Source organism: Eurosta solidaginis, chromosome 5, assembly GCF_040869045.1.
Source record: "Eurosta solidaginis isolate ZX-2024a chromosome 5, ASM4086904v1, whole genome shotgun sequence".
Classification (NCBI taxonomy): Eukaryota; Metazoa; Arthropoda; class Insecta; order Diptera; family Tephritidae; genus Eurosta; species Eurosta solidaginis.
This window is the reverse complement of record NC_090323.1, coordinates 155,096,882-155,120,377: the sequence shown is the minus strand read 5'-3', so window position 1 is coordinate 155,120,377 and position 23,496 is coordinate 155,096,882. Positions and strand designations below refer to the sequence as shown.

General features: G+C 37.4%; 1 protein-coding gene across 16 annotated transcripts in view; it reads right to left on the bottom strand.

Annotated features, from left to right (window-relative positions):
* Nucleotides 1-23,044, bottom strand: part of Best2 (bestrophin 2) — a 179,803-nt gene extending 156,759 nt beyond the window's left edge. For 11 of the 16 annotated variants that reach the window (XM_067791829.1, XM_067791835.1, XM_067791838.1 and 8 more), the window contains exon 1: nucleotides 22,465-23,043. The gene's annotated coding sequence lies outside the window, so the exon portion shown is untranslated. Of the gene's footprint in view, nucleotides 1-22,464 lie in introns of all 16 variants that reach the window. The other 5 variants (XM_067791826.1, XM_067791828.1, XM_067791827.1 and 2 more) reach the window with 5 other exon arrangements.
* Nucleotides 23,045-23,496: the final 452 nt, after the last annotated feature.

Here is a 23,496-nt window from a genome sequence, read left to right as displayed (position 1 = left end):
AAAATTTTACGAGACTAGCGTGCTTCCGAGGAAAATTTTATTAATTTTATTTTCAAACACCCTAATATGCATATTTATACTTTTAGTACATAGGCTTAGTCATGACATGTATATTAATATTTATAATTTTTAACTTTGCGCTGCGGTTGTAAAAATTATTATACTCAGCTGAGCAGAGCTCACAGAGTATATTAACTTTGTTCGCATAACGGTAATCCGTAACGGCATAAACTAATCGAGATAGATATAGACTTCTATATATCAAAATGATCTGAGCGAAAAAAGAAATGCATTTAGCCATGTCCGTCCGTCCGTCCGTAAACACGATAACTTGAGTAAATTTTGAAGTATCTTGATGAAATTTGGTATGTAGGTTCCTGGGGCTCATCTCATATCGCTATTTAAAATGAACGAATCGGACTACAACCACCCCCACTTTTTCGATATCGAAAATTTCGAAAAATCGAAAAAGTGCGAAAATTCATTACCAAAGACGGCTAAAGCCATCAAATTTGGTAGGTACGTTGAACTTATGACGCAAAATAGAAAATTAGTAAAATTTTGGACAATGGGCGTGGCACCGCCCACTTTTAAAAGAAGGTAATTTAAAAGTTTTGCAAGCTGTAATTTCGCAGTCGTTGAAGATATCATGATGAAATTTGGCCGGCACGTTACTCCTATTACTGTATGTACGCTAAATAAAAATTAGCAAAATCGGAAGACGAACACGCCCACTTTAAAAAAAAATTTATACTCAGTTGAGTAGAGCTCACAGAGTATATTAACTTTGATTGGATAACGGTTGGTTGTACAGGTATAAAGGAATCGAGATAGATATAGACTTCTATATATCAAAATCATCAGTATCGAAAAAAATTTGATTGAGGCATGTCCGTCCGTCCGTCTGTCCGTTAACACGATAACTTGAGTAAATTTTGAGGTATCTTGATGAAACTTGGTATGTAGATTCCTGGGTACTCATCTCAGATCCCTATTTAAAATGAACGTTATCGGACTATAATCACGCCCACTTTTTCGATATCGAAAGTTTCGAAAAACCGAAAAAGTGCGATAATTCATTACCAAAGACGAATAAAGCGATGAAACTTGATAGGTGAGTTGAACTTATAACGCAGAATAGAAAATTGGTAAAATTTTGGACAATGGGCGTAGCACCGCCCACTTTTAAAAGAAGGTAATTTAAAAATTTGCAATCTGTAATTTGGCAGTCGTTGAAGAGATCATGATGAAATTTGGCATAAGCGTTACTACTATTACTATATATATGCTAAATAAAAATTAGCAAAATTGGATGAAGAATACGCCCACTTTTAAAAAAATTTTTTTTTAAATTCAAATTTTAACAAAAAATTTAATATCTTTACTGTGTGTACGTAAATTATGTCAACATTCAACACCAGTAATCATATGATGAAACAAAATACAAAAATAAACGAATATTTCAAAATGGGCGCGGTTCCGCCCTTTTCATTTAGTTTGTCTAGAATACTTTTAATGCCATAAGTCAAACAAACATTTACCATCCCTTCTGAAATTTGGTATGGGCATGGATTCTATAACGGTAACAGTTTTCTGTGAAAATGGGCGAAATCTGTTGAAGCCACGCCCAGTTTTTATACACAATCGACCGTCTGTCCTACCGCTCGGCCGTTAACACGATAACTTGAACAAAAACCCATATATCTGTACTAAACTTAGTCCACGTACTTATCTGAACTCACTTTTTATCTTGGTATAAAAAATGGCCGAAATCCGACTATAACGACGCCCACTTTTTCGATATCGAAAATTACGAAAAATGAAAAAAATGCCATAATTCTATACCAAATACGAAAAAAGGGATGAAACATGGTAATTTGATTGGTTTATTGACGCAAAATATAACTTTAGAAAAAACTTTGTAAAATGGGTGTGACACCTACCATATAAAGTAGAAGAAAATGAAAAAGTTCTGCAGGGCGAAATCAAAAGCCCTTGGAATCTTTGCAGGAATACTGTTCGTGGTATTGCATATATAAATAAATTAGCGGTACCCGACAGATGATGTTCTGGGCCACCCTGGTCCACATTTTGGTCGATAACTCGAAAACGCCTTCACATATACAACTAAGGGCCACACCCCTTTAAAACCCTAATTAGTGCCTTTAATTTGATACCCATATCATAAAAAACACATTATAGAGTCAGCCCTGGTCCACCTTTATGGCGATATCTCGAAAAGGCGTCCACCTATAGAACTAAGGCCCACTCCCTTTTAAAATACTCATTAACACCTTTCATTTGATAACCATAACGTACAAACAAATGCTAGAGTCACCCCTGGTCCAGCTTTGTGGCGATATCTCGAAAAGAACTATGGCCAACTCCCTTCTAAAATACTCTTTAATACCTTCCATTTGAAACCCATGCCATACAAACACATTCCAGGGTTACCCTAGGTTAATTTTGCTAAATGGTCATTTTCCCTTATTTTGTCTCCAAAGCTTCAGCTGAGTATGTAATGTTCGGTTACACCCGAACTTAGCCTTCCTTACTTGGTTTTATCTGCTTTTACCTTCAAGCTTTGTTGAAATGTGCAAAGAAGTGTTTACTTAAAAGTTTGTCATTTTTGTACATATACATACATATATACATTTCTTTGCAGATAAATTGACATTGCAGATACCCTGACAAGCCAAGCTGCTAAACTGAAAAAGACCTACTTTGATCAAACAGAAATTGATAGAGAGCTTATTGGCGGAAGTTTGACATCTAAAATTTGATGGCACTATTAAGCCACTTCATTGCAAAAGTTGTAGTTTATTAAATGATTAAACACAACCGGTGTAGCCACTTTACCGCAATTGTGGTAGGTCTACCACATTTTTTGCAATTCCCTTTCTACCTTTTCTAAACATCTACCACAATTTTAATTGCCAGCATATTGATATAAAAACTTTCAGAGCGGACCATTTTCTACATATGAATTGATGATCGAAAGTCATCATTAATTGGAGCTTAACCGCCTAGGCGATTTTGGCCGTTTTCTTCAGCTATTCATGTTTCGCGATATATGATACCAATTGGGAGCACCAAGGGAGGTCTGGTCTTCCTCCACCTACCTCTCTCAACTCAGTGGAGGTCTAGACCTTCCCCTGCTTCCCAACTGCTGTGTCGACTGTAATAATTTATGGGCTGGAGCGTCTTTGTCAATTCGCATGACCAAACCCGCGAAGCTTTTGGATTTTTATTTGCTACACAATCGTCGTATCTGCGTAAAGTTTAAACACTCATCTTTCGAACACTCTAAGAGCCATCCCATCTTATCTTGACACCGTCCATGATTCCGGGTCATACACCAGGACAGGTATGATGAGCGACTTGCAGAGCGTGATTTTTGCTCGCCGAGAGAGGACTTTACTTTTCAATTATCTAGACAGTACAAAGTAGCACTTGTTGCCAAAAGTTATTCTCCGTTTGATTTCTATGCCGGGTAAAGTGAAAATGAATTGACTATACAGACTATACAGTTGAAGTACGTAATTTGGACAAAGCCAATGGGGAAAGCGTCCCGATAAAATTAGGCTAGTGACTTGTAAAATTTTTATGAAGGCAATATATGAAAATCAGTCTTTATAGAATAACGACAGTAAATCGACTCAAGCTTCATAATATATAACCATTCCTACATCAGTTGGAAGTAAAATGACAAAAGTCTGGTAGTCGTAGCAGCACCTAAATTTTTCTTTTTGAAAATCACTGGAAGTATTCACCGTAGGGAGCTAGGCGTGGCACGTGCTATACAAACTGAAATGTTTAATCATTTACTTGGGTTTTAAACCAATTAGTTGTGTACTTCCTGTAGTGGGTTTGCCCGTAATTGCTACATTCAAACAAAAAAAAAATCCTAGAAACGAAGAAAATATTTATTAAAATAAGGAAAAAATGTGTATCATATTTCGCCATAGAAATCCTTCCCTAAATCAGTACAAGTAATTTTCTTAAAAATTAAAAAAAGGTGTTTTCCTTGGTTATAGATATAATTTGTTTAAAATGGAGAAAATTGTATAAAACGATTTAAAAATGATGTGTATATCTATCACGGCAGTGGATTTCAAGACGAGGTGCAATTTTATTTTTTATTTTTAATTTTACATTCCAGTGCCCTTATTCACTTAGCCATTGTGAATTCATACAAGTGAAAAGTTTTTCTATTCCCCATTGCCATACCTACCTGTCAAATAATAGCTGACAGGGGGAATGGCTGTCACGAATGCCCAGAGAATGTAAGAAAGATTTGTGTTTTGCTTGCGGTTAATAAATTGAAGTGCCATGAATTGCTCATTTGTGTTTCATATAAGCTTTTCTTTTAAATGTGTATACAGAAAATCAGACTACATATCAATATTAATTTCTAAAATCAGTTAATAGATTAAATGTGAACAGCAAACATTTTAAAATACGGAAATAATGCAATATACCAGTCGTCTACAAAAATGTTTGAATAACACTATTTATTGAGCAAATGATTTAAGTAATCGAAAAGCGATTGAACAAGTGATCGAGGCTGTTTACTATTGTGAACGTTTTTATCAAACATTCGACACTTGTATGAATTCACAATGCACTTATTTCGGTCGTATGTGTCAATATTGTGAGAGATATTCCATCAAGTAGTCTTAATTGAAAAAATTATAAAAAAAATCGTTCCTCAACTTTATGAAAAGTTGTTTACAAAATTTCGAAATTCTTACTCATTAAGTTGAAATTTGCTTCAATTTGAAGAGGGATTTCTGAGCATTCATGCGCTGCCTTATAGACGAACACTTGACGGGTTTCAGGCCTATAGAAAACCTTGTAAAGCTAGCAGTCTTATATGAAAAATCCTTTTGTTTGTGGGGCTTTCATTGTGAAGAGGCAGTTGAGAGTTTAAATTAGTTGCCTCTGTTTTACATCATAGAAAAACCGAAAAATTCAACACACAAACATATGTACATATGCTGGTCCTATAGACGGAACTACATATTTCGTATCACCCAAATACACTTTTCCAATTTACATATATTTAGCTTTTTGGCTCAAGGCTGGAAGGATAAATAAAACACCGTATATTTTGTGGTATTATAATTGGTCGATATTTCGGTTTCAATCTGAAACCATCACCAGGACTAGAAAAACACAAAATTACGAATAACAAACATTAGGCAAACATAAGAATACCAGGGGGCCTTGAGCTCAATAATTAACCAAAAAGTTAAAATACACTTATAAGGCTATTAACAAAACCCAAAAAATTTATACATATTTATGACAATTAAAAAATTCATTTTCTACCTTGACAACACTCATACCAATATACGAGTGATAGCTCTACTTCAAAATTAGAGTTCTGGGATCTCATTTTCAATTCACAGCCCGAGGAAACAGAGACATAGAATGATAGAGGGAAAGCGGCTGGTGGAAAGCTAGAAGAAAATTGAGTTACGAAAATGGAGAAAAAGGCGAAGAGAGAGAGAAAGCGAAAGAGGAAGTTAATGTGGTAAAAAAAAGTTCAAGGAGGAATAGTTATAAATTTGCGCGTTGTTTTATTAAAAATCAACCAATCACAGGCACACATTTTCGTACTACCTGAAAAGACGGATACCGGTGTGTATACGTAACATTTTTGTTTTTTTTATGTAAAAGAGATTTACATACATACACATACACTTATACGTGAAGCCAACATAAACATCCCTGCAAAAAACCGTGCGCCTAATTCCTAAAGAGATTAGTCTCCGATCTATCTCTTTTGTCTTCATTTGAGAATAATTGATACCCTTTAGTCCCTTTCGGGTACAGTTGGGATTAGTCAGTTTGAAATCTATGTAGGCCATTTTAAGAAATATAAAAAAAGGCAACGAAATGAGTATAATAAAAAAGATTACAGGTGATTGAATCGAATAATTTGAGAAAAATGCGGAGCCCTAGACCAAACCTCAATTACTAGGACTTAGGGTTATATTTTCGGAGAATATTTTTTATTCATTTCTGAAAAACGGGCGAACAACTTATATCAAATCCATTTGGTTGCTTGGCAAGCACTTCGATTGTGTTTGTGCCATGAGAAATGCGACTGGTATTTGAGTTCTTATTGAACCGAAAAGGGCCTAGCCGTGTTCCCATATGGGTACAAAGGGGATTGGTCCTATCGATGCCTTTCGAGTATAAATGGGTACAATTAGTCTCTTCATAAGACATGCTCAAACAAAAGGGAACATATCGCACACTAACTACAAACGAGTCACAACTTAAAATCTTTTAAAATCGGTTTTTTTCCATAAACCAATTCACAGTACACATCTGTAACTGCCCCTCAAATTTCGTTGTCATTATTTTCTTCTTTAACTGGAAAATTACCGTTATGCCAGTTTTGGTGTTGATTGCATCGCTTGCGCTCTATTAACTAAAGAGTACTATTTTTATACTCAGTTGAGTTGAGCTCACAGAGTATATTAAGTTTGATTGGATAACGGTTGGTTGTATATATATAAAGGAATCGAGATAGATATAGACTTCCATATATCAAAATAATCAGGATCGAAAAAAAATTTGATTGAGCCATGTCCGTCCGTCCGTTAGCACGATAACTTGAGTATTTTTTGAGGTATCTTGATGAAATTTGGTATGAAGGTTTCTGAGCACTCATCTCAGATCGCTTTTTAAAATGAACGATATCGGACTATAACCACGCCCACTTTTTCGATATCGAAAATTTCGAAAAACGGAAAAAGTGCGATAATTCATTACAAAAGACAGATAAAGCGACGAAACTTGGTACATGAGTTGATCTTATGACGCAGAATAGAAAACTAGTAAAATTTTGGACAATGGGCGTGGCACCGCCCACTTTTAAAAGAAGGTAATTTAAAACTTTTCCAAGCTGTAATTTGGCAATCGTTGAAGATATCATGATGAAATTTGGCAGGAACGTTACTGCTATTACTATATATATGCTTAATAAAAATTAGCAAAATCGGAGAAGGACCACGCCCACTTTAAAAAAAAAATTTTTTTTTAAGTAAAATTTTAACAAAATATTTAATATCTTTACAGTATATAAGTAAATTATGTCAACATTCAACTCCAGTAATGATATGGTGCAACAAAATACAAAAATAAAATAAAATTTCAAAATGGGCGTGACTCCGCCCTTTTTCATTTAATTTGTCTAGGATACTTTTAACGCCATAAGTCGAACAAAAATTAACCAATCCGTTTGAAATTTGTTGGGGATAGATTTTATGACGCTAACTGTTTTCTGCGAAAATGGGCGAAATCGGTTGATGCCATGCCCAGTTTTTATACACAGTCGTCCGTCTGTCCTTCCGCATGGCCGTTAACACGATAAATTGAGCAAAAATCGACATATCTTTAATGAACTTAGTTCACGTGCTTACTTGAACTCACTTTATCTTGGTATGAAAAATGAACGAAATCCGACTATGACCACGCCCACTTTTTCGATATCGAAAATTACGAAAAATGAAAAAAATGCCATAATTCTATACCAAATACGAAAAAGGGATGAAACATGGTAAGGTAATGGGATTGTTTTATTGACGCGAAATATAACTTTAGAAAAAACTTTATAAAATGGTTGTGACACCTACCATATTAAGTAGAAGAAAATGAAAAAGTTCTGCAGGGCGAAATAAAAAACCCTTAAAATCTTGGCAGGTACTACATATATAAATAAATTAGTGGTATCCAACAGATGATGTTTTGGGTCACCCTGGTCCACCGTTTGGCCGATATCTGGAAAACGCCTTCACATATACAACTACCACCACTCCCTTTTAAAACTCCCATTAATACCTTTAATTTGATACCCATATCATACAAACTCATTCTAGAGTCACCCCTGGTCCACCTTTTTGGCGATATCTCGAAAAGGCGTCCACCTATAGAACTAAGCCCCACGCCCTTTTAAAATACTCATTAACACTTTTCATTTGATACCCATATCGTACAAACATATTCTAATGTCACCCCTGGTCCACCTTTATGGCGATATCTCGGAAAGGCGAACACCTATAGAACGAAGGCCCACTCCCTTTTAAAAATACTCATTAACACCTTTCATTTGATACCCATATTGCACAAAAGAATTCTAGAGTCACCCCTGGCCCACCTTTATGGCGATATCTCGAAACGGCGTCCACCTATGGAACTAAGGATTACTCCCTTTTAAAATACTCATAAACACCTTTCTTTTGATACCCAAATTGTACAAACAAATTCTAGGGTCACCCCTGGTCCACCTTTATGGCGATATCTCGAAACGGCGACCACCTATGGAACTAAGGATTACTCCCTTTTAAAATACTCATTAACACATTTCTTTTGATACCCATATTGTACAAACAAATTCTAGGGTCACCCCTGGTCCACCTTTATGGCGATATCTCGAAACGGCGTCCACCTATGGAACTAAGGATTACTCCCTTTTAAAATACTCATTAACACCTTTCTTTTGATACCCATATTGTACAAACAAATTCTAGGGTCACCCCTGGTCCACCTTTATGGCGATATCTCGAAAATGCGATCACCTATACAACAACCACCACTCCCTTTTAAACCCTCATTAATACCATTAATTTGATACCCATATCGTACAAACACATTCTAGAGTCACCCCTGGTCCACCTTTATGGCGATATTTCGAAACGGCGTCCACCTATGGAACTAAGGCCCACTCCCTTTTAAAATACTCATTAACCCCTTTCGTTTGATGTCCGTATTGTACAAACAAATTCTAGGGTCACCCCTGGTCCACCTTTATGGCGATATCTCGAAACGGCGTCCACATATGGAACTAAGGCCCACTCCCTTTTAAAATACTCATTAACACCTTTCATTTGATACCCATATCGTACAAACACATTCTAGAGTCACCCCTGGTCCACCTTTATGGCGATATCTCGAAACGGCGACCACCTATGGAACTAAGGATTACTCCCTTTTAAAATACTCATTAACACCTTTCTTTTGATACCCATATTGTACAAACAAATTCTAGGGTCACCCCTGGTCCACCTTTATGGCGATATCTCGAAACGGCGTCCACCTATGGAACTAAGGCCCACTCCCTTTTAAAACCCTCATTAATACCATTAATTTGATACCCATATCGTACAAACACATTCTAGAGTCACCCCTGGTCCACCTTTATGGCGATATTTCGAAACGGCGTCCACCTATGGAACTAAGGCCCACTCACTTTTAAAATACTCATTAACACCTTTCATTTGATACCCATATAGTACAAACGCATTCTAGAGTCACCCCTCGTCCACCTTTATGGCGATATCTCGAAAAGGCGACCACCTATACAACAACCACCACTCCCTTTTAAAACCCTCATTAATACCTTTAATTTGATACCCATATCGTACAAACACATTCTAGAGTCACCCCTGGTCCACCTTTATGGCGATATTTCGAAACGGCATCCACATATAGAACTAAGGCCCACTCCCTTTTAAAATACTCATTAACACCATTCGTTTGATGCCCATATTGTACAAACAAATTCTAGGGTCACCCCTGGTCCACCTTTGTGGCGATATCTCGAAACGGCGTCCACCTATGGAACTAAGGATTACTCCCTTTTAAAATACTCATTAACACCTTTCATTTGATACCCATATCGTACAAACGCATTCTAGAGTCACCCTGATCCACCTTTATGGCTATATCCCTAAATGGCGTCCACCTATAGAACTATGGCCCATTCCCTCATAAAATACTCTTTAATGCCTTTCATTTGATACACATGTCATACAAACACATTCCAGGGTTTCCCTCGGTTCATTTTCCTACATGGTTATTTTCCCTTATGTTCTCACCATAGCTCTCAACTGAGTATGTAATGTTCGGTTACACCCGAACTTAACCTTCCTTACTTGTTAGTTGTGTCAATGTGCTTAAGAACAAGTGAACAGTTTTTTTAAGCATAAAGTGTATAATTTTAAATTATGACTATCTTGTTGCAAAAACTTTTAACTTTGTTGTGTATTAAAAAAATTGTGTCTTTGTATACGTAAAGAGTGAGTAAAGTTGCTTGTATTATTGTGAAATGTGCCTTTTTTGATGAAATAATTGTGAATGTACGTAGAAATATGCATAATTCAAAATTGCTATATATTTTGTCCGTAAACAAATAATTACAATAAAATTTCTTTAATTAATTTTATAATGAAGGTATCTTTTTTGTAAAACTGGATTTCAGTATAACATTACAGACGTTTTCACTTAAACCGTTTTTCTTCTCTCCTGAACATTTACATTTTTATACTCAGTTGGGCAGAGCTCACAGAGTATATTAACTTTGATTGGATAACGGTTGGTTGTACAGGTATAAAGGAATCGAGATAGATATAGACTTCCATATATCAAAATCATCAGTATCGAAAAAAAATTTGACTGAGCCATGTCCGTCCGTCCGTCCGTCCGTCCGTCTGTCTGTCCGTCTGCCCGTTAACACGATAACGTGAGTAAATTTTGAGGTATCGTGATGAAATTTGGTATGTAGGTTCCTGGGTACTCGCATCAGATCGCTATTCAAAATGAACGATGTCGGACTATAAGTACGCCCACTTTTTCGATATCGAAAATTTCGAAAAACCGAAAATATGCGATAATTCATTGCCAAAGGCGGATAAAGGATGAAACTTGGTAGGGTAGTTGACCTTATGACGCATAATAGAAAATTTGTAAAATTTTGGACAATGGGCGTGGCACCGCCAACTTTTAAAAGAAGGTAATTTAAAAGTTTTGCAATCTGTAATTTGGCAGTCGTTGAAGATATCATGATGAAATTTGGCAGGAACGTTACTACTATTACTATATATGTGCTAAATAAATTAGCAAAATCGGATGAAGAACACGCCCACTTTAAAAAAAAAAAATTTGTTTAAGTCAAATTTTAACAAAAAATTGAACATCATTACTGTATGTACGTAAATTATGTCAACATTCAACTCCAGTAATGATATGGTGAAACGAAATACAAAAATAAAAGAAAATTTCAGAATGGGCGTGGCTCCGCCCTTTTTCATTTAGTTTTAGAATACTTTTAATGCCATAAGTCGAACAAAAATTTACCAATCCTTCGGAAATTTGGTAGGGGCATGGATTCTATGACACTAACTGTTTTCTGTGAAAAAGGGCGAAATCGGTTGAAGCCATGCCCAGTTTTTATACACAGTCGACAGTCTGTCCTTCCGCTCGGCCGTTAACACGATAACATGAGCAAACATCGATATATATTTTTACTAAACTTAGTCCACGTACTTATCTGAACTCACTTTATCTTGGTATAAAAAATGGCCGAAATCCGACTATAACCACGCCCACTTTTTCGATATCGAAAATAACGAAAAATGAAAAAAATGCCGTCATTCTATACGAAATACAAAAAAAGGGATGAAACATGGTAATTTGATTTTTTTATTGACGCAAAATATAACTTTAGAAAAAACTTTGTAAAATGGGTGTGACACCTATCATATTAAGTAGAAGAAAGTTCTGCAGGGCGAAATCAAAAGCCCTTGGAATCTTTGCAGGAATACTGTTAGTGGTATTACATATATAAATAAATTAGCGGTACCCGACAGATGATGTTCTGGGTCACCCTGGTCCACATTTTGGTCGATATCTCGAAATCGCCATCACATATACAACTAAGGGCCACTCCCTTTTAAAACCCTAATTAGTGCCTTTAATTTGATACCCATATCATACAAACACATTCTAAAGTCACCCCTGGTCCACCTTTATGGCGATATCTCGAAATGAACTAGGGCCCACTCCCTTCTAAAATACTCTTTAATACCTTCCATTTGATACTCATGTCATACAAACACATTCCAGGGTTACCCTAAGTTCATTTTCCTACATGGTGATTTTCCCTTATTTTGTCTCCATAGCTCTCAGCTGAGTATGTAATGTTCGGTTACACCCAAACTTAGCCTTCCTTACTTGTTTCAAGTTGTGACCTTTTGTAGTTAGTGTGCGATATGAACTTATACAAAGAGATCAAAACTGGCATTTGTCGCATACTCCTTGTTAGTAAAATAAAAATATCATTACATTTTCTATGTTGTATGTACCCATATTTAATCATAAATTGCAAGATTTGCTTCATACACAGAAATTATTTACTGCTGTACTTAGATATTATAATGGAAAAATGTAACCAATCAATTTATATTTATTCGTTTTTATTTCACACTCGATTAGTTAAGCATGGTAGAACTAGTTGAAGTGGAAACAAGTAAGGACAAGACTGTCTTCGGCTGTGCCGAAGACTTCATACCTTTCATGAATTGGGCTGAACAATAATCTTATCCCGTTCGTAATCTCCAAATAATCGTATGTATAAGATAAGAAATATATAGTGAACAGATGTACATACCTAAACGATTTTTAAGATAAATATAAAATACAAAATGGCAAAATTACGTTGGTAAATTGAAAAAAATTTTAAATAAATGCAGTTTCGCCCCTGAGGAAGCTAAGGTGATTAGCGAAACGTTGGGACGTAATAGTGGAGTTTTACTTGCACTAAAAGCAACATTATGGTCAAGAAAAGCTTATCATAACACACAAATATTGGCAAAAAATCCCTTTATCTGAAGGATCGGTTGTATTGGATATATATTATATATACCTCCGATCAAAATGATTTTTACAAGAAATCTTTTATGATATATTAGAATATATATCACCAAGTTTCACGTTTTTATATTGGAAACTAAGGGAAAAATGGCCAAAAATTTTTCTATCTGAACGATCGGTTGTATGGGATATATTTGTATATAGCTCCGATCTACTTACTCAAAACAGGAAAAAGAAGCAGTAAAGATGGGTTTGATGGTGAATGAGGACAAAACGAAGTACCTGCTGTCATCGAGCAAAGAGTCAGCGCATACGCGCCTTGGCAACCACGCTACTGTTGGCAGCCATAATTTCGAAATAGTAAAAGACTTCGTTTATTTGGGAACCAGCATCAACACTAGCAACAACATCAGCACTGAAATCCAGCGAAGAATCAATCTTGCCAATAAATGCTACTTTGGACTAGGTAGGCAATTGAAAAGTAAAGTCCGCTCTCGGCGAACGAAAATCATACTCTACAAGTTACTTATCGTACCCGTCCTGCTATATGGGGCAGAAGCATGGACCATGTCAACAGCAGATGAAGCGGCTCTGGGAGTGTTCGAGAGAAAAGTTCTTCGAAAGATTTATGGACTTCTACGCGTTGGCGATGGCGAGTACCGAAGAAGATTTAATGATGAGCTGTACGAGCTATACGCGACATCAACATAATCCAGGGAATTAAAACGCAGCGGCTGCGCTGGCTAGGCCATGTTATGCGAATGAATAATGATGCTCCGGCCAAGAAAGTGTTTCTATCGAAACCCGCCTATGGAAGCAGAGGTAGAGGGCGCCCCCACTCCGTTGGAAGGACCAGGTGGAAAACGATTTAAACTCCCTTGGTGTGACCAATTGGCGCCGGTTGACGGAGCGAAGGAGCGACTTGCGCGCCTTGTTGGACGGCCATAACCGATTAGACGGTCAAGCGCCAATTAAGTAAGTAAGTAAGCTCCGATCGAAATAATTTTTTCACGAAATCTTCTATGATATATTAGAATAAATATCACCAAGTTTAACGTTTTTATATTGGAAATTAAGGGAGAAATTGCCAAAAATCTTTCTATCTGAAAAATCGGTTGTATGGGATATATACTTTATATAGCTTCGATCAAAGTGATTTTTTCAAAAAATCTTCTATGATATATTAAAATATATATCACCCAGTTTCACGTTTATACTTTCTAAATTGCGGCAGGAATAACCAAAATCGTCTTACCTGAACGATCGGTTATATGGGAGACATATGTTATAGTGGTCCGATCCTACCGGATCCGACAAATGTCTAATATAATACAAAAATATATCCTTGTGCCAAATTTCATTGAGATATCTCAAAATTTGAGGGACTAGTTTGCTTTCAAACATACAGACGGACGGACAGACCGACAGGGCTATATCAACTCAGTTCGTCGCCCTGATCAATTCGGTATACTTAATGGTGAGTCTATCTTCTATATTTCTCAACGTTTCAAACATCGGGCCAAAGTTAATATATCATTTCATGTTCATGAAAAAATTCCCAAAGCGAAAATAAATTATTTATTTTAAAAAATTATTTATTTTAAATAGCACCAGCGTTAGCACTGCCTAAGTGTGCTCTTTTACGATCTCCAAAAGAAATGTAGTCATATAGAATGTTTAGAAAATTAATTTTTGCAATGAAAGCTTCTCATCAAATATGTGTCACTTCATTCCACTGTCAACTCATCTAACGGGGTAAAAGCGCATTGTGGAGATGTTGCCGCCAACTTTTAATTTTCGTAAGTAAGTGTATATATATAAAATGATAACAACGGTAAGCTTTTAAAAAAATTTCCTAATTCTCGTAATAAATTTGATAACTAGCGAGACTGATTATCTAACTAAAATTCATTTTATGTACACATGCACTGACATTTGATATAAGGCATCATATAAGCATATCTCCCAGATAATAAATAAACAAACCTCCAAGTGCACATACATATCTACTAGCATACTTATTAATCGCAAAGATACCCAACGAAAAAAATATCAGAGGTCGTTGTTAATAAAATCTAACCAATTTTTTACTTATGCCTATTGATGCCGGCTATTATTTTCATTAATCTGCGATAGCGCGTTTTTGAAACAAATTCCGAGCGAGGGAGTTCTTTAGCCGAGCTCTGAGATGGGGCATTATATACTCATGGGGCATCAATCAACTTTTATTTAATTACAATTTTTAGAATTCCCAAACAGGTAAGTATGTACTTATTTTCCTATTGGGTTCATAAGCACTCGTGCATTCATATATATATTTTTAAACCCAATGCAATTGATTCGCTTTAGCTAAGATACGAGTGGATGATCAACAAAAGCGAATTGTAATCGGAGTTGTTATAGTCAGCCCTTTGCATCTGTGAAGCTGTTTCCCTACAATCTCTTTAGAAGTATATTTTTGATCAATAGCTGAACAGGTGAATAGGTATGTGGTATGGTAGTGTGAATGCGAATGTATAGATTCAAAAGTGCTAAACAAAAAAACCAAGTAATAGTTTAACAAACAGAGAGAACGCAGAGCAGATTGACGGTTTATTCAGTGGATGCCTGTATGATTTGTGGTTCAGACGTATCGTTCAAAATAGGTGATATCTTATGCGGCAGTTACCCACCGACGTGTGCCGTACGTAAGGACGTTTGTCGTACGAAGCACGTTTGACCGAGCTCTCAAGCCCGTAGAAATCAATGTGTGCGTCTATGTACGTGTACATAACATATTTCTGTGTGTATTGTTTACAGATAAGCACTGTTGCCATTGACCATTTTGCATGCATGCTTATGGAAACATCAACTTTTTCCAATTTAATTTTTGATATTGTAAAAGGCCGGAATAAATATTACTTACTTACTTAATTGGCGCTTAACCGTCTAAACGGTTATGGCCGTCCAACAAGGCGCGCCAGTCGCTCCTTCGCTCCGCCAACCGGCGCCAATTGGTCACACCAAGGGAGTTTAAATCGTTTTCCACCTGGTCCTTCCAACGGAGTGGGGGCCGCCCTCTACCTCTGCTTCCATAGGCGGGTTCCGATAGAAACACTTTCTTGGCCGGAGCATCATCTTTCATTCGCATAACATGGCCTAGCCAGCGCAGCCGCTGCGTTTTAATTCGCTGGACTATGTTGATGTCTGCGTATAGCTCGTACAGCTCATCATTAAATCTTCTTCGGTACTCGCCATCGCCAACGCGTAGAGGTCCATAAATCTTTCGAAGAACTTTTCTCTCGAACACTCCCAAAGCCGCTTCATCTGCTGTTGTCATGGTCCATGCTTCTGCCCCATATAGCAGGACGGGTACGATAAGTGACTTGTAGAGTATGATTTTCGTTCGCCGAGAGAGGACTTTACTTTTCAATTGCCTACCTAATCCAAAGTAGCATTTATTAGCAAGATTGATTCTTCGCTGGATTTCAGTGCTGATGTTGTTGCTAATGTTGATGCTGGTTCCCAAATAAACGAAGTCTTTTACTATTTCGAAATTATGGCTGCCAACAGTAGCGTGGTTGCCAAGGCGCATATGCGCTGACTCTTTGCTCGATGACAGCAGGTACTTCGTTTTGTCCTCATTCACCATCAAACCCATCTTTACCGCTTCTTTTTCCAGCTTGGAGTAAGCGGAACTAACAGCGCGGGTGTTTAGGCCGATGATATCAATGTCATCAGCATATGCCAGTAATTGCACGCTTTTATAGTATATTGTTCCAGCATGGTTAAGTTCTGCAGCTAGTATAATTTTCTCCAGCATCAAATTAAAGAAATCGCACGATAGGGGGTCACCCTGTCTGAAACCTCGTTTAGTTTCGAACGGCTCGGAGAGGTCCTTCCCAATTCTGACTGAGCTGATGGTGTTGCTCAACGTCATTTTGCACAGCCGTATAAGTTTTGCGGGGAAACCAAATTCAGACATAGCGGCATATAGGCAGCTCCTTTTCGTGCTGTCGAAGGCGGCTTTAAAGTCGACGAAGAGGTGATGTGTGTCGATTCTCTTTTCACGGGTTTTTTCCAAGATTTGGCGCATTGTGAAAATCTGGTCGATGGTAGATTTACCAGGTCTGAAGCCGCACTGATAAGGTCCAATCAGCCGGTTCACGGTGGGCTTCAATCTTTCGCACAATACACTTGAAAAGACCTTATATGCGATATTAAGAAGGCTGATTCCACGATAGTCGGTGCATTTTGCAGTATCCCCCTTCTTGTGGACTGGGCAAAGAACACTTAGATTCCAACCGTCGGGCATGCTTTCGTCCGCCCATATTTTGCTAAGAAGCTGCTGCATGCGCCTTACCAACTCCTCGCCGCCGAACTTGAATAGCTCCGCAGGCAATCCATCAGCGCCCACGGCCTTGTTGTTTTTCAATCTGGTTATTGCTATTCTAACTTCGTCATAATCGGGCGGGGGGACATATATTCCATCATCATCGATTGCGGGATCGGGTTCTTCATCTCTGCGCGGTGAATATCTGCCTCCATTTAGGAGAGCAGAGAAGTGTTCCCTCCATAATCTAAGCACTCTCTGGACATCAGTTACAAGGTCGCCGTTTTCATTCCTACAGGAGTTTGCCCCGGTCTTAAAACCTTCCGTTTGTCGCCATATTTTTTGGTAGAATTTTCGGGCGTTATTCCTGGTGGCTAGCAGCTCAAGCTCCTCGCACTCACGCCTTTCTGCTTCTGCTTTTTTCTTCCTGAAAAGGCGTCTCGCTTCCCTTTTCAACTCACGATAGCATTCACACACTCCTCTTGTCGCGCTCGCTTTTAACGTAGCCCTGTAGGCAGCGTCTTTTCTTTCGGTTGCAACGCGGCATTCTTCATCATACCAGTTGTTTTTTCGTGGCCGCCGGTAACCAATTTCTTCCTCGGCGGCAGTATGAAGTGCTTTGGAGATATGCTCCCACTGCTCCTGTATTCCGTCAGGATGAGTTGTGCCCTCAGAGAGCAGGTGTGAGAGTCGAGTTGCGAAATCATTGGCAGTCTGTTGTGATTGAAGCTTTTCGACGTCTAGCTTTCCTTGTGTTTTTTGTTCCTTGTTTTTAGCCGCGTTGAGGCGGGTGCGTATTTTGGCTGCAACGAGATAATGGTCCGAATCGATGTTAGGTCCTCGGATCGTTCGCACATCTAAAACACTGGAGGCATGCCGTCCGTCTATTACAACGTGATCGATCTGATTGCGAGTATTTCGATCAGGAGACAGCCATGTAGCTTGATGTATCTTTTTATGCATGAACCTCGTGCTTGATATGACCATGTTTCGAGCACCGGCAAAGTCAATCAGCCTCAGTCCGTTAGGAGAAGTTTCATTGTGTAGGCTGAACTTTCCGACTGTAGGGCCAAAAACACCTTCTTTGCCCACCCTGGCGTTAAAGTCGCCAAGCACGACTTTTATATCATGACGGGGGCAGCGCTCGTATGTGCGTTCTAATTGTTCATAAAAAGTGTCTTTCACCTCATCGTCTTTCTCCTCTGTCGGCGCATGAGCGCAGATGAATGATATATTAAAAAATTTTGCTTTTATTCGAATAGCGGCGAGACGCTCGTCCACAGGCGTGAACGCCAGCACTTGGCGACAAAGTCTCTCTCCCACCACGAATCCGACGCCGAAACTGCGCTTATTCGCATGGCCACTCCAATATATGTCACAATTTTTGATCTTCTTTCTTCCTTGCTTCGTCCAACGCATTTCTTGGATGGCGGTGATGTCAGATTTTGCTTTGACGAGGACATCAACCAGCCGGGCATCTGCACCAATCCCATTCAGGGAGAGGACGTTCCAGGTGCATGCCCTCAATTCAACCCACCTCAAGGAGGGTGGGGCCGTGTGTAGAAGTCCACGAAAGTGGGGAAAGCTTCTGACCGCCATTCACCTGGGAATGGCCAGAGCGATCCTTTTGCATGCGGTTCAAGCAGCTCACTACTGCCGGTCGCTTGCGGCCAAGTATCCTCTGAGTAGCCGCTAAACACCCGTTTAGCGGTGAGCTAATGTGAGAAGGCGACAACCAGGCTAGGCCACTCTGACATAATCGGTTTAAGGGCTAGCCGGGGGAGATTTCATCGGCAGCGTCTGTACACCTCTAGGTGCGGCTGCAAGCGGGCGTCTGTCTTGGAGCAAGCGGCGCGCTATATAAACGTGCCAAGTAATATTTTCACCCCCGCTGAGCGGGTTGTGCGCTGGGCTTGGGACCCGCCACGTAAAACTATACTCCAATGAAATATAACAACAAGCCTCGGATAAATACACTCTCTATTGATGACGACCATGGCAAACGTTTGAAGGATAATGAATTGAGGACGGAATAAATATTAAATAAGTATAAATGGATTACATATTTATAATCTGCACTTTTACATAATTATTTCGAATTATTTTCACAATTTTTCAAACTTTAATTACATGTTTTTGCATAAAAGTGCAAACGGTCAAAAATTAGCGCACAAAAGTTTACTAGGCAACTCTGTCTAGTGAGAGAGCCATCAGCTGACACGTTCTTACGGAAAAAATCAAAATTGTTTTGATTTCTACGTTCCGGGCTACGTACGTACGGGCGTTGCACGTCGGTGAGTTTTCGTTTACATTGCACACTCATAAGATAGGTCGTGTCAGCTGACACGTTTTTGGTACGTACGTTCGTGAGTAACCACGGCTTTAGGCATAATATTTGACTTAAACTACTCTGGAACAGGTCTAGCGATCCAATCGCACGTGTGTCACCAACGGAGCATAATAAGATAGTTTGATCAGACAAATTTTAAAGCAACATAATTTACAACAAATTACGTTGTACGCAAATTTAGGGAGCTAATCGGTTTTCTTTCACACAAAGTCTGGCGACCGACTAATTTTCGCTTACTGTCAAATGAAGGCAGACCCTTTGGCCAAGAAATCATACGATTCTACTAAATATATTTTGAACCCTCTCAACTTATAAAACTCTCCCATTTTATAAAATGGATTCCATTCGATTATTAATAAATGAATATAAGAACGATTCTCCGACATCATTTGTCAAATTTGGTTTCGCGATAACGGAAATTCGTTCAAATGGACACTAAGTTGAAAGTGCCTTAAGCGTGATAGGATCCTTAAGGTCTCTACAAATATGTCTTATAAAGCAAATCGTTGCAAATAATTTAGAACATGTGATTAGAGGAAGAAATTTAGAATTCAAAAACGACCCGCAAAGCTTTGATCTGAACGATTGAAATTTTATTCGGAAATGGTGATAGCTGTTTTTTGAAATAAGAATTAACTAAAAAAATTGTTGTTTACGAGAACATGTTTGGATTCTCAACACACCATTAAGTTTAAAAAAACGGTCACAATTTCACGTCGCCTGCAAATATAAAATATTTAGCGAAATTGAAAGAAAATTCAAAACTCCAATGCCACTTATCAAGTTCTGTTGAACGCGCCGAAAAATATTCCAGACACCTCGTGATTAAAAACATATATAATATTTCAAAGTTGTTAGGGAATGCATAATATTTGCAATAATTATTCTTTTGTTTGCAGCCCCACAGGATTATTCTCCAATTTTTACCGGATATCTGGTACGCAGACGCGTCCAACGCTTTTATTTAATTGTCTGGTCAACGCCATAGATTGATGAGGAGTGTGATGACTAGTATCTAGGACCTACCTAATTATTTTCTAGCTTTTAGTATTATTATTACTTCATGTAAGTAGATATTGTTTTCAATAAAACCGTTTAACTTAAAAAAATTTTTAATTATTTTATTTTCAAGTTTTTAGTCTTTATTTAATTGCCAATTATTTCTCATTCTATTAAGTTAATTTAGTGATTCATTATTAGAAGGACTCTTTCCTGACAATTTGTTACAATCTAAGTCCGCAATACATAATTCTTTCAAAGACTTTACTCGACTATGCGCCACGTATGCTTGTCCCTCCTCCAACTCCAAAATATTTTGATGTCGTTTCTACCGGACTGTATGTAATATTTGTTCCAAATATGAGCCAAATCGGACATCATAGGTCGCTTTTTATTCATGTATGTATTATGTGATCCAAATATGGACCAAATCGGACCATAAATACGATTTTTGTCAATATCTCGATCGTTGCGTCAACTAGCGGCGATTTTTTTTCTTATTATTGCATTGTCATCGGGTTCTGAACTATATTCCAAGCTTCAGGATTGTAGCTTATTGGGATGCTACTTAAATTTCAATTACAAAATTCGTTCACAACGGCCGTGCATGCGGCCTGCTTGTCAAGTCAAGCTAAATAAAACCGTTTAATAAACCGCTGCCACTTATCAATATACCAGGAAGGATGGAATTTAGTTAATAAAGTGGAACAATTCCAGCACATAGAAATGATCAAAAGACTTTTTCCCAATCTTCCAAAAGCAATTCGTGAAGTTATTGGTCCTGTTCCACCTTCAGAATTCTGATATACCGATACAGGATTGGAAAATGTTCGTTTATCCATCCACTGAAGAGAGTCATCACTGCGTTCACAACATCAAAAAAAAATAAAGGAGGTGAAGTACTATAACAATAATAATAATCATACCCAACGGGTTGATACCCTCCAAAGCCAGCCCAATCGACGCGAGGGGCACATCCGCATGACAAACGGATTTGTTTTTGCCGAGTTGTTGATAATCAGACGTTTCTTAGCGTGGAGATCTAAAACTGCTCAGCTACAGAATAACAATCACCAGCTGAGTATTATACATAACAGTTAGAAATTATACATATACTACATTGTTAAATAAGTGAATGTTTTTACTTAGTACGTAAAAATCAATGTTGCTGCGAATCTGCTAAGTAAACCGACAGTCTAAGGGGGCATCGATCGAACTCCTCTTGACTATTGAGGAAGGTTCGGTGTAGTTCGTATTCAAATAAATATTTTCGCTTCCATTTATGGTGATTTTCCCACTAAAGAGGTCAGAGTTAAACGCGCACTACCCTCCTCAAAAGAGTATATAGATTTTTCTTTATTTTTGAGTCGCTATAATAGTTGTATTTATATCATTCCATTTTTGAAACGCTGCTTCCTTGTGATATAAAGTTTTGAATAAAAAAATTTCCCACAAATATGTCATGGCTATTTCAGCGTTTTACAAACTGTGTCATAGACAACTAACAAATGTCAAATAGCAGAAGAGTACAATTACTTTTTTTTGCTGCATTATGCTCTTTTTTAAGGTCTGTTTTATTTAAAACATATTTACGCAACACCAAAAACCGTACTTTATTTTTTTTAATATTGAATAGCAAATCAACAACTGTCAAAAAAAAATATGTAAAGAAAAAATGTTTAATAAATAAAATTGTTTACGATCCGTAGCTTTCATTTGCTATAGCAACGTTTCCGACATCAAATCCACAAAATTCTGAACTCCCTTATTGACATTGAAAATTTAAAACTAGAGCAATTAGAAAAAAGTGTACGATTTTCCATGGAATGCTCGATGAATAACGCTAAGCTTATAGTTCTGATAAAGATTATATATTACTTGTTATTTATTGGGCAACAGTCGAATATTATGTATGGTGTAATGAAAGAAATTTTTGTTTAAATTGATGCCGAAACAGTTAACTTGTCTTCTCTTTACCTTAACCAAAATTTTAAATATATTTACTTGCGTACAAACATATATGTATGTATACTGCAAATACTTATGAAAACTTTGCTGCGATAACATTTTATACAAGGCTAAAAAACAAATTTGCTCATTACATGCTTGCGAATTTAAAATTTTGTTTTTAAATTACCTAGATTGCGTTTAAATATGTAACACGTTCAGGCCTCATACATACATACATATGTATGTACATAAATACATACTACATATACATAAACGCAGGCAAAATGTATAAACGCTTACACACACACTTTTTTAATTTACGCTCACTTCCGATTCACCTAATTTGCAATGGCGTCAAATTTTTTGCAAAAAAAACATCAATAAATCTCATTCATAGCTTTAGCAACTTTTACGTGGTAAATTTTTAAGGTTTTTGCTTTTTTGCACATTAATTTGAGCTTCTAATTTCATTCGAATTATTTAAAATTTTCCAACAATACAAAAAGTTATAAAATAATATTGCAGAATTTGGTTAGCTAATTGACTTCGAATTTAAATTTTCCACTTTACTTTTCATTTTTTGTTTAAATCTTTCATTTTCTGGTATTCACTAAATTTTTCGTTTTTTGTATTTTATTTTGTACATACAGGTAAATATGTGTGATTATATGTACTGTTTTCTTCGAACGCGCTATTATTGCTTGCGTGCGCGATAAGTTTCACTTTTTGCCACAACTCGATCGTTTCCCAGCCGCGTTAAAACTGCGCTTCAACTCATCGAGAGAAACGCTCTTAACTTCCAAATATGAAACAAAACCTGAGCTTACATACTAACAAAGCAAAAATGCATTAACAAATATGTAATGCAACATATGTACGTATTAACTCAATAACAACTTGGCTTACAGCGTACCTACATACAACTACATTCAAAAAGCTGTGGACGAAGAGAGAAAATATTGAATTTATTGAGCGAATGCATTAAACAAAACTTTGCTAGCCAACTGTTTAGTAAGCATTTGTAAGGTGATGCTTCGGCGATCGGGCTGTTTGGGTGTATGTTTCAGTGCATGTTGGCAGCTAGAAGTATGTGTGTGTGTGCTTACGATCAGCTGTGTACATTTCATATGTATTTTGAGCTTTGATGCATATTTTTAGGCGCATATCTCAATTACAGTAATACACCCCTAAATTGAATACATGCTAGTTAATCCTACTG